Consider the following 17,596-nt stretch of genomic DNA (forward strand, 5'->3'; position numbering starts at 1 on the left):
CAGGTTGAAATGAAAGTGGAGACTATTAAAATACCCCATAAACTCTGTATCTCTCCTTAATCCATGGAACTATTTCCTTTTTATCCGGTAAAAACATGTATTTTGTTTCCTAGGTTTTGTTATGAAGATATTTTTTAAATGTATGACAAGGACCAGGACTGAGAACTTGGGAGATTAACCAATTCTTTTATGAAAAATAATCTCTCATTCACAACGGTATTTTCGTTTTTTGTTGATTTGTTTGTCTGAGCTGATTTCCACGCATAGCGACTGTTTAATTTGGTTATCATTGCTGTCCTCAGTACCTCTAGTGGACTGGGTAACCTTTACTTTGTTTTGGGATGCCCGTGTGCAGCATCCGTGGAGTGCGAAGGCCTTGCTGTAGTAGACAGGTACTGCTATAATCGTGAACACAAGTTGGTAAGATTCACCTTGTACTCTAATGGAATTGGACTCCATTCTATTTCTTGGCCCACAGTGGTTTGTTTCTGAGTATTTGGGAGATAGAAGCACAAGGCAAAGAAGTGTTGGAAAGCTGGGGGAAAGCTGAAGAGAGAGGTTCTGGGAAAGAAATTTCAAGAGGGTAATTTTTAACGACTATCCATACAGTTTCTAGCATGTTGTTTCTTACAGCTGAGGTTGGACAAGGGGGGACACATGTAGATTATGGATTTTCCTTTTTATAGTAGTTAGCTTAGCTTCTTTATTTTGTCAAGGCTATTCTCATGATGAAATTGAAAGGGAGTTTAAAAAAAATCGCCTCTTAGAGGTATTTTTTGAAGTGCTGTAGTTGGGTTTGGTGCTTTGTTTTGTTTTCTAATGGGCAAAAAATGGTTTAGTACAAATATTTTCAGTCTTACCAAAAAAATCTATTTTAGGTAATGTTTTTTTTTAAAAAAAAAAAATTATATACATATATATATATATATATATATCAGGACTTGACCTTAAATTCTAGGAAGTTATGTGAGAGTAAATAGAAAGAAAATTAATATTCAACTGAAATGATAGGTTTGTGTGTGTGTGTGTGTGATACCAGCCATTTCAGGATAATGTGAAGATACCTACATTTTTCCTATCCTATTTCAATTTTTAAATTTTTCATTTGTTTGTACCATGGAATATTTTCAAATTTCAACTCTATGTCCTACCTTAAAATATAAACGCTAAAAAGTTTGCATTTTCCTATTGCACAAATACCTCAGTTTTGCTCAACTTTAAAGTTAAGTAGTTAGTTACCCATCAGTCTTTTTATTTGTGTTCATATTCTAAAAAAAAATTGTGGAGCAGACTGCTATTAGAGATGTGTTATATACTTAGCAACAGAAAGAACATGATTTTCTTCCCATCCAGACAATAGCAGGATAAACAGTATTTAAACACAATTTTCCTGTAAATATTTTCCTGTGATTGAGCCAGGATAATTAGAACTGGGCCTGCCAAAACCACCAACTGACTAGTTCTATAAAACTATGTGGGGCAGAAGGCTAATAATTTGGGAAGTAAATAAAATATTTACGTTTATCAACCTGGTGGAAACATAATGAACATGTGGGAAAAAATCTGGCCAAACCTGTTTTCTGTTCAGGTTACCTAAATACATTTTTTCTTGTTTTATATTAGTAGGTCTAACAATATTGCATCCACTATTTTAAGCAGGAGTAGGACCTTCATCTAGTAAGCACCATGTAGAAACTTACAGTAAAAGACAATCCCTCTTCCAAAGACCTCAGTATCAGATCAAGAAACATAAAATGAGAGAAGGGGAAGGTAGTTATGCTGTCTCCACTGCACATGGATGAGGCCAAGACACAGACAGATACAATCTGGCTGTGTGTGTAATGATGGCAGAGTTAGCAATTTAGCCTAAGCAGAGTTACAGGTTAAGGATGTGTGAAAATGAAACCAAAATTTTTATGTCAGTCCCACACGTTAAGGGGGGAATTTTCTAAACGCGATCTCCAAAACAAAAAATCACCTCAGTTGACTTTAGATAACTAGCCTTTGAATCATTTCCCTAAACATAAGTATCAAATGCCATTTGAGATATGTAAGGGTATCAAGGACATCTGCAAGGGGCTGGCAGATAGAACATGGCATAACAGGAAATCTGGGCGTCTGGGTCAGCAGCAGTGGGGCAGACGGGGTGCCCTGCAGCATCTCAAATGGTTCAGATGTCTGTGTTGGGCAACATAAACCTTTAATTGAAATACGTTTATCAGGCATGTATATGTGTCAGGGTGTCTCTATAAGCAGTAGAATGAGATACTCACCGTCAGCAAGATGACCAGCTCTCTGGAGGTACTGCCCTTTCTCCACTGGCTTTAGAGAGCACCTTGGCAAACTGCTCCTGAAGAAGACTCAGAATTTAGGCAGTGATTTTTTTGCATACGTTTTTTTTATATTTTTCAGAAATATTCTGACCAGCTTTAGGTAAAAAGAACAGTGGTTTTAATTGCTATTTTGTTTAGGTTTAATTCAATAGTATTTTGTTTATTTATTTATTTATTTTATTCTTTTAATTAAAGGATTTATTTAAATGGTTAAAAATGCTAAGCGTACATGAAAAAGATCAGTAGCATTCATTATGTCTTCATGAGAAGGCAAATCCACAGTAAACTTTGGAAAAAAATTATTCTCAGTATCCAAGTGCTGTATTTTGCCTAGAGCACCCAGGATTTCAAACAGCAAATCAAACATAAAGATTATGCTGAAATACCCTTAAATGAGAAATACATTCTAATTTATTAAGTAAAAGCCTTTAGAGGAATTAAAAGGCTAAAATAACACACTGATTGCAAGTTTCATCCAGTCAAAATGAGATACTCCAGAACTTGCATGTGGAAACCTCACATGCCTACTCAAAGTCAATAGAAAAAGAATTTTCAAGTGCAGGTACAAATGCTTCCATCTGCATAGGCAAGGTCTATTTTTAAACCCTTGTTCAATCCTAGCTGTGCTGTAGTGAAATCAGGTGTGTATATTTAGGAACTTTTCAAGGTCAGAACATACGTGATCACTTTTATACAGCAATGATGGCTGGTTTGGGATGTACATCCTCTGCACCAGTTTTTCAAAATATCTCAGGTTATCTCCTTGTGACAAAATGCACATATGTCATATGGGAAGTTTCTCTTCTGAGGTCTGTTTTCCTTGTAGGATCCAATTTTGTTTTGTATGCTGGTTTGCAGAGTCCTATGTGGTCCTAGTCCTCAGGTATCCTTGATTCTGATACCAGCATTTCAGTGTTGACCTTGAATGAGAGCTTTAAGACACCTCCCAGCAAGACCTCCCAAGAAGCCTTGGACTCCTTTAGTGACTCATTTAGAAAGAGATTACCTTGTAAAGATTAGGGAAATAAACCGGGCTTGACAAAGCTATTGCTGAAAAACAGATTCTGTTATGTTTATTTGTTCGGGTTTGTTTATTTGTTTTGTTTGCATTTGTTTAAAAATGCCTTTGTTTTTATTCAAAAAAATCATCAATATGTGATAGAAAGCATTACAAGACAGCAGTGAGAACAGGCTTAAAGGATGCAAGTGCTTATTAAAGAAGCACTTTTTAGAAGAGTATTTACACAGTTCCATAGAAGGAAATTCTAGGAATTCCACCACCCTCTATTTTAAACTATTAATAATGTTTTAGTCTCGAGTCCTAGCATTCTTTCACAAATGAATCAAAAACGAAATGGTGGCCTTAAGCTCCAAGACCATGTTATCCTATCATCCAGTTTCAGCAAATGGTTTGTATTACTCAGTGGGATTCAGAGCAGTACAGAAAAGTAGTGTTTACTTGTACAAGTACAAAATAACTTGCAGCTGAAACGAGAAGGAACATCACAGTTTAAGAAAGTAATTTCTACTGTGATTTTCTCCCTTCTAAGAGGGGTGTGGTTTTGAATGTTGGTGAGATGGTCTAAGACTGGGACTTTTGTCTTCTAATGACTTCTGTCTAACTTGCCCATTACTAAAGGTGAATTAGCACAAACCAGGTAAATCTCAGATGAAATATGTATTCTTTGTAATGATATGGTCTAAAACAAAAGGATTAAAATCTGTGAATGTTCCAGCCCTGCAAGAAGAGCTAAAATACGTAATATACACTTGAGGACTATTTATTGCTTTTAATCTGTGTACAATATATTATTTTTCTCTAAGGCATACACACAAACCATCTTTACATTCCTTCAGCTTTTTTAAAGTGATGTCGTGTTAATCTGCTGAAGGTCAAGCTGAGAAAACCAATATAACAAAGCAACTGCTCTTAGAAGTTGTGCCACGTCATGTTAGGCTCAAAGATAAATGGGCACTATCTGTAGATATAGGTACTTACCAGTTCATCAAATTCTTTCACATGTCTGGTATCTTATCTTGGATTATGTATTATTGTGTTCAACTTAATATTTTATATGTTATAAGTGTGCAATAGTTTTCATATATTTGTACCTTAAATACAGAAGGAGTGGGTGTATTCTGAAGGACAACTCCCTCTTTGTGCTGCTCCCTGGGATTGGCCACAATATAGAAAATCATGATTTAGTATGATGGGTAGTAATTTGCCTGCAAGGAATCATATTTTATCAAGAAGTTAAATTTGAATTTGTGTCTCTAAAGAATTGTTTGGGTTTTTTTCTCTTCTTTGTGTCTCATTTGTAACTTTTCTTTATAGCTTGGGAGTTTCATGACTCAGAGAAGCACTAGAGCGCAGATATGTTGACAGATTTGATTTCTGTCATTTCATTTAAATTGAATCCATTTTCTAAACCTCTAGATAATACATTGCTAAGACATACTTTTCCATTTTTAAATACCTCCTGCTTTTTCCCCAGTTGTGGAATAGTTACTTTTTCCACCACACTCCAAAAAATATATACATTATACAAAAACTTAAAAACAAACCCAAAACAACAAAAAACAAAAAAGGCATCAAGAAGAGCTTATTTTAGAAGTTTTGTTAGGGCTACTAACATTATTTACTTTTTAAATCAAGGATAGTGCAAATTGTTTTTTGTGAGAATACGATCAGATAAAACAACATTATTCTAAATATATGAATAAATAAATCATTCTTTCTGTACCTTACGCTACTACAAATTTAATTTAATCAACTAAATATTCATTAATGATGTATTTCCATTTGAATTTCTAGACCGGATAAGGATTCAGCCTTATGCTTCATATTCCTGAAGCTGAATTTCATTTTTTATCTACATATTAGAATACCTTAGCTGAAGGGTTGGAATGTATTTCTTAAAAGCAATGAGAGAACTAATAGCAAAGATAATGAAGAGTGGACAGATTTACACATCCTTTCTTCCCTGACTGCTTCTGGTCTTCAGGGGAGTATCTGTCACACCATAATTCAGACCATTCAGAAAGCAGCCTGAATCTCTCATATATCCTGATATGACTACAAGGAGACCTGTGTGTATTGGCTGTCTCCCATTTTCTTTCTCAAAAATACTTCTGTTTACTGGTTTCATCTGGGCATTTGAGATTGCTTTATACTGCTGCTGGACATTTTATTTGATAAAAACCCTGGAACAGGGATGTAAGTCTCAAAAAAAAGGGGGTGAGGGGATGAGAAATATAAAAGAAGCAGGGAAAAACAGATCAGGAGATAATCAGAATGATTTTTCACCTCACATAATAAGTAATGTAGCTTGAATTGCCTGAGGAACAGAGGAATAAAGGATTTCATTTCTTATTACTTTTGCTTTTCATTCAGCTTTGCATCTTTTGTTTTTAAATATTACCAGATATGAAATAGAGGGTTGCAGAGGTGTTGTGATAAAAGCCCTGGACTGATTCTGATTTCTTGACAGAGACCACAAGATATCTCATGGGAGTATTAAAAGGAAATGTGAAGCAAGTACAGAGATTTCCAATTAAAGTAAAAAATATGAACAGATGTAAGAGTCAAATTGGGCTTGTCTAAAAGAAGGGATAGTCATAACAGTTCACAAGCATACCTAGCTGTTTGATTTGGTGGAGAAGATAATACGTGTTGTTCTCTGTACTATGAATGGGATAAAAAATAATAGCAAATACTACAATACACAAGATGTAGGCTGGCCTGGGAAAATATTTCATCTGAAAGGCTAATAGATATTCAACTACTCTAAAAAAGCTTGTGGGACCACCATCACTTAAGAACAAGCTAGGCAAATGTGTCAGAAATGACATTCATAGGGTAGATCCTGACTTTACCTAGATGTGAACTGAATGAACCGTCCAAGTGTTTTCTAGGCTCATAGCCTAAGATCTGAAATCAATTGTACTGGTAAAATGGAATACAAGGACTTAGGATCTAGCTGTGGCCTAATTTCCTTCATAAGTACCACTGCACTAAAGACCAGAGGTTCACTGGATTGCCAAATATTGAGTAAATTTATTTTAATGTTTTAATTTAATGAAGGACTGATCCATAATGGTATAGACAAGACTGGAATTCACTCCCCTTAAAAAAGTAAATGCGGAGGGGAAGAATTTTCCATCCTTGACTGACTGAGAAGGCTAATAAAAAAATCAGTATTTTTCATTCCGTTCTCTGAAAGAGGGTTCGTTGATATTATTTTTTCCGTCAGGTGTGCATTTGATACAGAAAAGCCTCATAGGTTTTCAAAGAATTGTATCTGAATATGTTGCGAGATCAGTTCTTGCTCCAGCTGTCCAATTCCAGCTCTGGTTCAGAGCCAAAACTACTGCATAAATCTTAGCTTTTAAAATCATATTTAGCTGGGGTAGATTTGACTTCAGAGAAGCTATGTATGAACAAGTCAGTATGTGCAACTTATTAGCAGACAGAAATAGCTGAACTTAGATAATGCAGATGCTATTATGGAAAATTAAGTTACATTAGTAGCTTGTCTGAGAGCAGCAGACACTTTCTGTTTGCTAGTTCATTTTGATTTGAGAGAAGCAAGGCTGTCTGACTTCTAAGGACAGAAAGATGTGTCTCATCTAGTAAGAAAAACTTTAATGGTCACGTTATTAATCCTTGATTATACGTCTTTGTAATGAAAATGTAAGGTATTGTGATAACAGTTAATGATTCCAAAAAGAGTGGTACCCATTGTGCTGGGCATCGAACAACCTGTGCAAATACAAGGGTTTTTTAAAAAAATTATCTGAATCTTGAACACTTTACTGTGTTAGGAGACTGCAAAGATTTGAACATGTACCTAATAGCATGTATTGTCTGCTGGCCACTGTCCACGTTCTTCTTTCGTGACTGCAGGACTAACAGGATTGCTCCTACATGAACTTTGCAAAAGGACAACGTTTTTCAAGACTGACACCTGAAAATGCAAACAAAAGATAAATGACAAGAGTGTAACATTTCCAATCAAAAAAACTAAGGTAAATATGAAGTATTTCTGGTGAAGCATAACATTAAAGGCTGGCTGCTGCTTCTGTGCAAATTCTAATTGCTTTTCAGTGGTGATGGAACCTGTGAGCATAAGCAACCTGGGATGCTTAGGCATCTGTATTTGCCTCTGTATTTGCCTCCGTTTTTATTCCTTGTAGCAATTGTGCATAGAACACACCGCAGACAGACATCTGAGGACTTTTTCTTTTTTTTATAGAATACACCAGAGCTGGATAGCTGAGAAGAGAAAGCATTAGAAGTTGACTGCAAGGGAAGTGTTCCCACATGAAGGTGAAGATTTGACCCAGAAAGGTTTGAGCATGTTTCTGAACAAACTGAATTATCTTTTGTGCTTCTCAAACACGGGTTGCTTAAAAAAAGTGCAAAAGTTTAGCTCCCAAACCACCTCTTTGAGTGTAACTATTTTATGTTATTCCTCAAAAAAAGCCCTTCTATTTTTCTTCCAAATTGCAGTGAAGTGTTAAGCTCTAAATAAAAACTGTCTTTATCCTTGCATATTGTAAATGTAGTGCATTATCCCTGGCAGTTACTCACTGTTAAGATTTTTATTAATTCTTGAATTAGCCCATTTCATGCCACTCTTGATTCCTTTTTTACGTGTATCTTTTTTGCACAGTAAGAACACATATTTTCTAAGCAATTGCTTTAAAATTTGGGCCTTACACTTTTATAATATTATAGAGTGTTTGTGTTGAATGCAAATACCACAACCTAAGTGACAATACAAACTGTATGTGGTCATGAATAATGAAGACCTCGTTCTCCTGACAAAGCTGAACTCTCTTCGTCTTGGCTCTATAATAATCTTATCTATGAAAATATCATTTTCATTATTCTGAAACATTTTTAATGATCACAGCTTGTTTAGGATTATTTGATCACTATAGCTTATTTAGAGCAGCACTTAAAATAGTTCTAAAAACTGCTGACATATTTGTAATATTTGGGCATATTTCACAATACCTTCTCTATTTTTTCTGATGTAAACTGTTTGCTAATTTTAATTTGCTAATTTGAATTAATTGCTGTGATTTCTCTTGGTTCCTACAAAACTTTTCTCTGAAAATTTTATACAGCAAATGATCAAGCAATAATTTTTGTCTATCTAATACTGATATCTACAGTCTATCATACGTTGATATTAGAATGGCATGTTTTAGATTATTTTAATGCATTGATTAACTTCAATACTGAAAAGTTAAATAGTTAATAACCATTTATCCAAATAGAACAACAGCCAAGATACATGTCATTTTGTCATGTTGCAGTATTTAAATACTCTTCAGTACAGTTCAGCATATTCCTGTTAACGATTAAACACATCTTGTAACTGATTACAGGTGACCAGTTCCAAGAAGAAGAAACATGGAGAGATGCACTGTAAGAAGTGAGCTAATAACATTAAAATGTGGGAAATAATTTTTGAAAAGTCCGAATGTAGACTTGTGCTTTATAAATCACAACCTAGAAGTAACTGGGGACTCAGCCAGATCTCATTAATTGTATAGGAATAGAAACGATAAAGACTGAAATTTATGTAAAATCAGTTCACTGGTCTGTTCTTTTATGGGAACTATTTGGAATCAGTCTGGATCTGCAATTCTTCTATGGGAAATGAGTCGAAGAGCTACGGCAGGTGCTTTAAAGTAATAAGGGATTTCCTGTGAAACGCAGCGGACTGATGACTCACCAGTTTAATTATGGTCTAGTCTTCTGTTATAAAAGCAGGACAATCATTTTTAAAAGGCTCATGTTGAGTCAACGAGTTTGACCAGAAAATCTTTGATAGGGGAAAGCAGATAACTGGATTTTATTTTGAGGAGCATAGGTTTTATAGAGAATGTCTTCAGACTAACAGGATGATTAGTGTTGCCTGAGTATCCCCAGAGTAACTGGATGGATCAGCAATAACTGGTTTTGTGCAGTCTGGATTTTCCTTATTTTCAGTTTCTGACTTTTTTTTCCAGTTCAGTTATTTGATTTATTCCTAAATTATACATATCCCAGACATACATTACCATAGTTCATGCTGCTTCAGTATGGATGGAGTGGGGTTTTTTGTTTGTTTATTTGGGTTTTGTTTGGTTTGGGGTTTGTTTGTTTTCTTTAAAAAGAAATAACTGGAATTACCATTACTATTTCTTAATTTCACAATACTCTTTAGCAAGTCATGGGAAACAAGGCAGGGTTTATAAAACGGTGAACTACCTCCTGTTGCTGCCTATGGGAATTTTACTGTTTGCTTGGAAAACCACAATCTTTTACCCCATAAAATGAGAAATAAGATCTTCTATATCCACTGCATGTCTGCTCTAAGTAATACACACCTCAGATCTGTTGAGCGCTGCAGAGGAGAATTTTCTTCTCTAGTTTTGAATCCCAATACTTTTGGCTGCAGCAAGCAGCAACTATTCCTCAGGGACTGTCCCACAGGAGTGTAATGATCTGTCGATCCTGCCAACATTGTCCACTTCCCATGACCTTTCTGCAGTTTGCTTTGCAGAGACTAGAAAAGATGCATCTACAATGATGTTCCTCTTTTCTTTTTCCCTAGCTGCAACTCTCTGTAGTGATGGCATCAGCAAGACCTCTGAAGGTGAGTGTGCTTTTCCTTGAAATACAGAACAAGGGTGAAAGTGGATACTTAGGAAGACATTAATTCAAAACATAACATGCCATCCTAACAAGTGATAAAAACTCAGGGAATCATGATGATAGCTGAACCAGAAACACCTGCTCTTTACAGTATTTGTTAGAACGTAGTAGTTTTCTGTGAAAACTCCAGTGATGAAAGTGAAGAAGACTCTGATACTTAGGGTATGGTAGACAACGACCATTAGGCAAAATGGTTCTTTTCAAGGCCAGATGGGTCATGTAGCCCAGCTCTGACACTGTTCATTTTCTTGGGTTGTTGGTTTCATTCGACTGTGCTACTCGGAAATCATTAACCTGATTTTGCCTGTGTCTGTCATGGCACTAGAATAATGCATCTTCTTGATAAAAGGTAAACTTTCGGTATCTGGAGGGTAAAGGAAATAAAAAAGACTCATAGCCAATATAAATCAAGAGAAAAAGGAGAAAAGGAAGCCACTTAGAAGAGCAGGTGTCATTGATTGACTGTAATTTTAAAGGGTCTTTCTTCTGATGGACAAATTCCTGAAGTGTTCATTAACTAATGGAATTATGGTGGCAGACTCCTGCTGCCTCCACAGAACATCAGGTTAAAAAGTGCAGTGGAATAATGGGCTTTTCTTCATCATGGATCAGTGTTCTCACTGTCTGGAGCTCACTCAAAGACACTGGAAATGATCAAGGGGTTTTTAACTATTGAAGTTCAGGTTTATACTTCCCTCTTCCTCAGTAATAGTACACACATGTACTAATGGACTAGATGGGGTACAGAAAGAAAGAAGTGTCACTGGCAGAGAAGAAAATTCCCCTTTTGAAATTCTTGGCAACAAATTAATTTCCTTCTCAAAGCATCAACTGAAGCTGAACTCAGAGGGTTAAACAATAAAAGAATAGCACCTGGACTTTAATATATTCAATTACCCAGAAAACAAAATCGATTCTGTTTTTGTTAATAGCACTGAAATATGCATTACACTATTTTAATTAAAGCAGTCTATTATGCTTGCCATTCAGTTCATTCCTGCATATTCCCTTAGGGCAGTAGTCATGTACTGTGATAAAACATAATGAAAATAATTTATAAAGGAAACAATACAATAAATCAATCTGATGCCTAATGAACCTGCATTACAAGAATGGATACAATTATTTTTTTTAGAATATGTAGTGCTTTCTCCTCAAATGACTGGAAGAATGCCCTGCAGCACTTAAAAATAGCACCTTGTGCCATCTCAGTGTGCTTTCAAAGCACTGCAACTTACAATTTAAGCAAATCGTGGCAAAACAAACAGAAATCTCTTTCATTTACACTAGCTTTCTGATTTTGATGTTATTTTATCTTTAGGCAGATTCATCTGTCTCATAGGGACACCTGTGAAGACCACAGGGATTTAACTCATCTGCATACTTCAGCAGTCAGCTCTTTATTGTCTGTATTCCAATAGACCTAAATTTTACAGCTCAGATCAGAGCTGTCTGGAGCTGTGAGCTCTTCAAACACCAAATATAAAATAGGCTCTTCCCTGAAGACCTCACAGTGCAAAAAGAAAGATTAAAGGTGAGAGGAGGGGAGACCATTAACACTTTCATTCCAGGAGAAGGGCACTGAGTAGAGGTGAGTTATTCTAAAGGACTCAGGATCCCAGCCCTAAGTGGCCACAAATGTACTGGAAGGACCAGAATTTGTCTATGGCCAAGTCCAGTCTTTCCATCCTCTGTGTGTTGGTCCTGTCAAGACAATCTTCTATATTTATTTCATCGATGTTAAGTTCTAAATTAGTGTTATTTTCTAGTACGTTAAAGCAATAATTCCTGCAGTTGTGAACAAAGTTACTCAGTGAGATTTCTCAGCTCTCCATCATAAATAGGAACAAAAATAACATGAAAAGTCTATTGCTATTAAGTGCATTTTTCTGTATGTAAATGACTCTTAAAGACTTCTCTCACATTCAGTCAATGAGTCTATTTGTGAATTAGATTTACCTGAGAACTGATAAGGAATACTTGTCACTACATAATGTTTCCATTCAGTGACAGAATGTGCACATACCCTGCTTCCCCAAAAATAAGACCTACCCCGAAAATGTCATAGCTTGTTTTTTCAGGATTTTTTGAGGATGCTTAAAAAATAAGCCCTAATAACAGTTCATTAAAAAGTCAATTTAAATAATGTCCAGGCAGCTATACACGTTAAAAAAGTAAGCATCTTTTGGAGCAAAAATTGTATAAGACCCTGTCTTATTTTCAGGGAAACAGGGTGACAGTCTGATTTAGTGCATTTCATGTAAAATATGTCTTTATTTTGATATCTGCTACAAGATCTTCCCACTTGGAACAATCTCTCTGTAAGAATTTGATCACTCACATATTTATAGAACATTCATTTAGCAAAGTAGATTGACCAGAAGAACTAGGACAGCAATAATGAAACACATGATACAACATAGCCCAAAGGCATTGAAAGAGGAATCGCTCGGGGTTACTTGACCATGATTCCTGCTGACACAGCCTAGAGGTAGTCTGCTAAAGGTGTATTAAACAGAGGGTGCTCTGCTGATTTCCCAAGTTGGTTGATAAGGAAGGAGCAGGAAAAAGGACGAACTTTACCTACCACAGCTGAAGAAGCTGAGATTGGCTATGAAATTGCAATACATTTTTTTTCTTGTAACCCACTAGTAAGTTAGGAGCAAAGCAGAAACAGGGAGTGGAGGTGATGAGAGAGAGAGCAGGAGTTTAGCAAATTTTCTCTGGGTTTTCACTTTATCGTTGCAGGGATGGAATGGCTTGCACATCATTTAAGTTAACTAAAATAAGATAATTTATTTGCTTAGGTCTTTCCCTTTTTCCATCAAAAAACCCAAACCTTCAGAATAGAGTACCAAAATGTTTTCAAGATGGCCTGTCAAATGCCTCTTGCAGAAAGGTGAATTGAGCCAAAAGGGGAACACACATCCTCCAAATGGTATTTCCTGAAGTGCTATAACCAAGCTTTCAATATACCTCGAATTCTTCTGTAAGAATTTAGGAATAAAATGTATTGCTCCAGTTATTCACTAATTTCCAGGGGGAGAGTGGAAAAAACCCCCACATACCACCAAAAGAAACAACAACCAAACAAAACTAAACAGATAGAAAGGAACAGATCGAGAGAAATCCTATCAAATACTTAAAGACGGTGACAGAGCAACGCCAGAACTGTTAGCTCTTTATGTATTTTGTTTCCTCTCACACCAAACCACTAAACTGCTCTGGAGTACAACGGCAAAATTGAGGACAAGCTGCTGAAGCAGAGTTGCAAAAGCGACTCCAAAAGCGACTCCAAAAGCTTCAGCACAGCCAGCCAGAGGAGCAGGGGTGGCCGTCTGCTGGAAAGGCCCAGCAGGAATGGCTTCCCGGGGTAACATCTGCTCAGAGTTCAGCTCACAGGAAAAAAAAGTCCCAGCTCACACTGGGCTAGAGATTTAGCAGAAAGCAGCAATCCCCTCACTGACCCTCGCTGAGGCAGTAGCTAACATTAGCTATTCCAAACCAGCTTGTCTTTTTAAGAAACAGCACCTCCTGGCTGGTCAGTTTACTGTTGCCAGCCCTCTCGCTACTGTTACAGGTAGCTGTTACAAACTCTAATTTCAGGGTGAAAGCGTAATACTTCTGTTAGCCTGCTGACACATGGCATTAAATGTGTCTGAAGAAGACCCAGCTCCCTAGGTTACCATCGACAGCCTTATGTAGATTAGAAAGAGGATAGGCTGACTATTCTGTGGTTCTATAAATTGTTTCTTACCTCAGATTTTTATTCCTTTGCTCAGAGAACCAACACCTTTCGCTGAATTAGGTAAGCAAATATGAAATGGTCAGATAAAGCTCCCACAGTCTGGCAGGTGAAAGAAACCCTCTGAATTTTCTCCCTTCTTACATTCATTGCTTCTGCCATATGTGACTTTTTTGTAGATGAATAATTATTCTGCTTGACAGCAACCTCTCTGGAAAAGTGTTTTTGTATATGAAAAACTATCCCAAATGGAAGTAAGTGATTTCGACTCTTTGTATTGCCATGAGTTCTCCCCTCCTCCAGCCCACTGTTTTCTGTTGGCTTCAATGTTTTGAATATGGAAATCAGTGACTTTGCTCCACTTTAAATAGCACCATAACAGCACAAAAGAAAAAGAAAGCCAACCACTCCACACAGCTCTGAGACTCATTTACAGACAGATCTTATCTTTCTAAAGAAAATAAGTGAAAGGCTTTAGATGTCAGTTGTTTTCCCTCTTTAATGATGATTACTTTTAGATTGAATAGAAATGGATAAGAATATAAAACCTCCAGGTTCGCAGAGAAGGGAACTACTGGTTGCACCCAAAATTGTGCTTCTCCAGGGGTCTGATTACTTTACAAGTATTGTCTGGGTGTTTTGCTCATCTTTCTTTTACTTTTTTTTGCCATCCTTAGTCAGACACTGTATTTGATAGACTATTGATTCAGCAACAATTCTTAGCTATATTGTATTCATGTGCCTTATGGTATATTAATTGTGTTTAAGAACGTAGACGATTAAAGTCAGATTTTTTTTTTTTATTTTCCAAAAAATAATTGGCCATTCATTGCAAATATTCCATCTTATTCCATCATTGCAAAGATAGACATTTTCCTTTGTCTAGAGGCCAGAGAAAAACTTATGGAATAAGCTATACTGTAAGTTTCATTTTAAGTTAATTTAAACATAAAGTGATAAAATTACAGAATATGTCAACCTCTGTCAAGTCTTTATTGGACATAGGTGAACAAAAACCCATAACACAGTCAGATTTGGACTATTTTCAGTCAGAAAGAGAAAAGAAGCAGATCTCTGATAAGTACACAGCAACTACTTTCAATGCAAATGTTGAAACTCACTTAGAAGTTTACAGTCTGGAGACTTCTTTCTTAAAGTCTTCTCTTGACCATGTCACAATAACATTACTTTGGTTGGGGTTGTTTGTTTGTGGAGTTTTTTGCACACAAGAAAGATTTTTAAAGTGCAGCAGGTATCCTGTAAGGAAGAATTTTCATTCTGAGAAGCAAGGCAAATTAACAAGAAACTAGAAAGACTTTGGCTATTAATGGAAAGTTTAGACAATCTCTAAATGTAGGCATTACTATATGTGCACACTGTAATACACATATACAGGTGCTCATTTCTGTATACATCCAATTCTGCTCTCTGTTATAAATCGAAGTCAATACCTGTCTGCAAAACGTAAGTCAGGAGAGATTTTTGGCCCACTGCCTCTTTGGGGCATCTTATTCTATTAAATAACGTACTTCTGAGAAACTTAGCTAGACCTTCACTGTTCAGTAACTTATGATTGCCTTTTTAATTAAAAGCTTGAACCTTACTTTATACTCATTAATCATGTTAGATTGGACTGTTGATACAATGGACATAGTTCACCCATAAGGCACAGTAACAGACGCTTATTGAAGTGCAGGGTAAGATGTGTGAGGATTTAAAGATGCTCTTTTTCTCCCAGTGTGCTCTGCTTCCACATGCCTCACCTAATTTCATACATGGCTCAACCTCCGTTCCTCAGGACTCACTTTGAGGCCATATAATAACACTGCGTGAGAGAACTTAGGCTAACAGGAAAACACAGCAGGACATGAGCCTCACCTTTGTGTGCCGAGAATCTTTTTGCTCAAAGTCCGACACCAAACCATCTCCTTGGCTTGGTTAGGCAGCGCTCACACTCATCCTGGTATAGAAGTAGTACAAATCAGGGTATAACTCAAGCCGTAATTCACACCTGCAAGCCCACAAATCTCAGTTACTTATGCTACAACATTTCTCCTCAATTTGCTGAATAACACATGCTGCACATATGGATGTGTAGTGCTTACCTGTAGCAAATGGCTCCTTCAGTGAATGTCCTTTTTCCACAAAAATCAATAGCAAAAATTCAGGTGATTTCAATGGTAGCAGGACTGGGTCTAAAAAGTCTGGCTTTTATAAGAAATACAAGCCTCAGCTTCTGCTGGTATAAATCAACATAAGTCCCCACTGGAGCTAGGCTAATTTACACCAGAGCAGGATCTAACTTTACATATTCTTTTCTTTTTGCTCTGTCTTACTGGCAAGAACCCAACAGCAAAGCTTTTTGTGCATTTGTTTCATTTTGTGTAAGGTCAGCTAAGGTTTTATGTAAAACAGATGGGCAAACTTAAAAATGATTTTTCACATTGCATTGAAAAATCAGTAAAAGAGCAAAAGGGGGAAAATTACTCTTTCTGTTGCAATGACCTTTATTTTACCCAATGCCTCAATTTTGAAAAAGGAAAACAAAACCCTGTTTTTATTACAGTGGAGTTGTTTTCTCTGCTATTCATAAAGGTCTTAAAGAGGATCAGCAAGAAAAAGAAAATTCCCAGTGGTTCATTGGTAGTTTTAAAATGCTAATATAGTGCCCAGGTTATGAAATAAGGACTATATTTAAACATCCTTTAACTTATTCTGCTACATTTTTCTTCTCTCAATTCTGTAATTTCATGGTAACTAATGTTGTAGGGCTTAAATAGCATGCAGACATACACGTTACCAGCCTGGAACAGGATATGGCACAACAATTTCAATAGCCTGTCCTGTTCTCCTTTTTAGAAACAAACAAACAAGCAAACAAAAAAAACCAAACCAAAACAAAAATAACCCACCCAACAACAAAAAAAAAAAACACAAATGGATTTCATGATTATAGAACTTTTCATTCTAAGGCACACAAAACAGAAGTTTATAAGGCTTCTGTGGCTGTTCTGATTGCTGAAACAGGGCGGATTTTCTAATGAATCAGGTTCTTTGTCTCTGATTAGGACTGAAACATTCAGATATTTCAATTTGTTTAAATGATTGTAGGCTACAATATGTTACCTATACGGCTGAGTTATCCCTTATAAGGAAGTCAGTTTGTGCAATCTGCGTATCCTTGCGCCCTTCTCCTTGAGCCTCAGCTCTGGGTACCATATTCGAGAGAGACAGAACGGGTAGAGAGAGTCTAAAAAAAGAGGTCCAGAGGAGCGCAGCGAGTTCAAACAAAGTACTGTAAAACATCATCTGCAAATAATGGCTGGACAAGTATGGGATTGGCAATAAAGAAGAAAGGCATGACAGGAAATGTAAGAACAGTCTGCAAGTACACAGAAAAAAAACAGGATAAATGAAATGCATAACTTATCTATATTGTTGATGAATAGAACTAAAAATAACAGGACTGACATCTAAGGAAAATTCACGTGTCTGTATCATGAGAGTTTTATGACTTCAGCGGAGTTTTGAATGGACTAAGGTGCTATCGGGAAGGCTGTCCAGGCATTGACTTAATACTATAGAAAAATGACCAAAATAAACTTGGTTATGCATATATATATATGTATTTCACATAGGTTTCAAAACTTAAAAAACAACTAAAACTGTTAGCGAATTACTGCCTTATTATCAAATATTTACTTGCATGGCTTTTCAAATATTTAAAAGCAATTAAAATAATTTCAAAAAAAATAATTATGTGGCTGCTTTGGCAGGCTTGATACCCATATTTCGTCTAGTTTT

Source organism: Caloenas nicobarica, chromosome 8, assembly GCF_036013445.1.
Source record: "Caloenas nicobarica isolate bCalNic1 chromosome 8, bCalNic1.hap1, whole genome shotgun sequence".
NCBI lineage: Eukaryota > Metazoa > Chordata > Aves > Columbiformes > Columbidae > Caloenas > Caloenas nicobarica.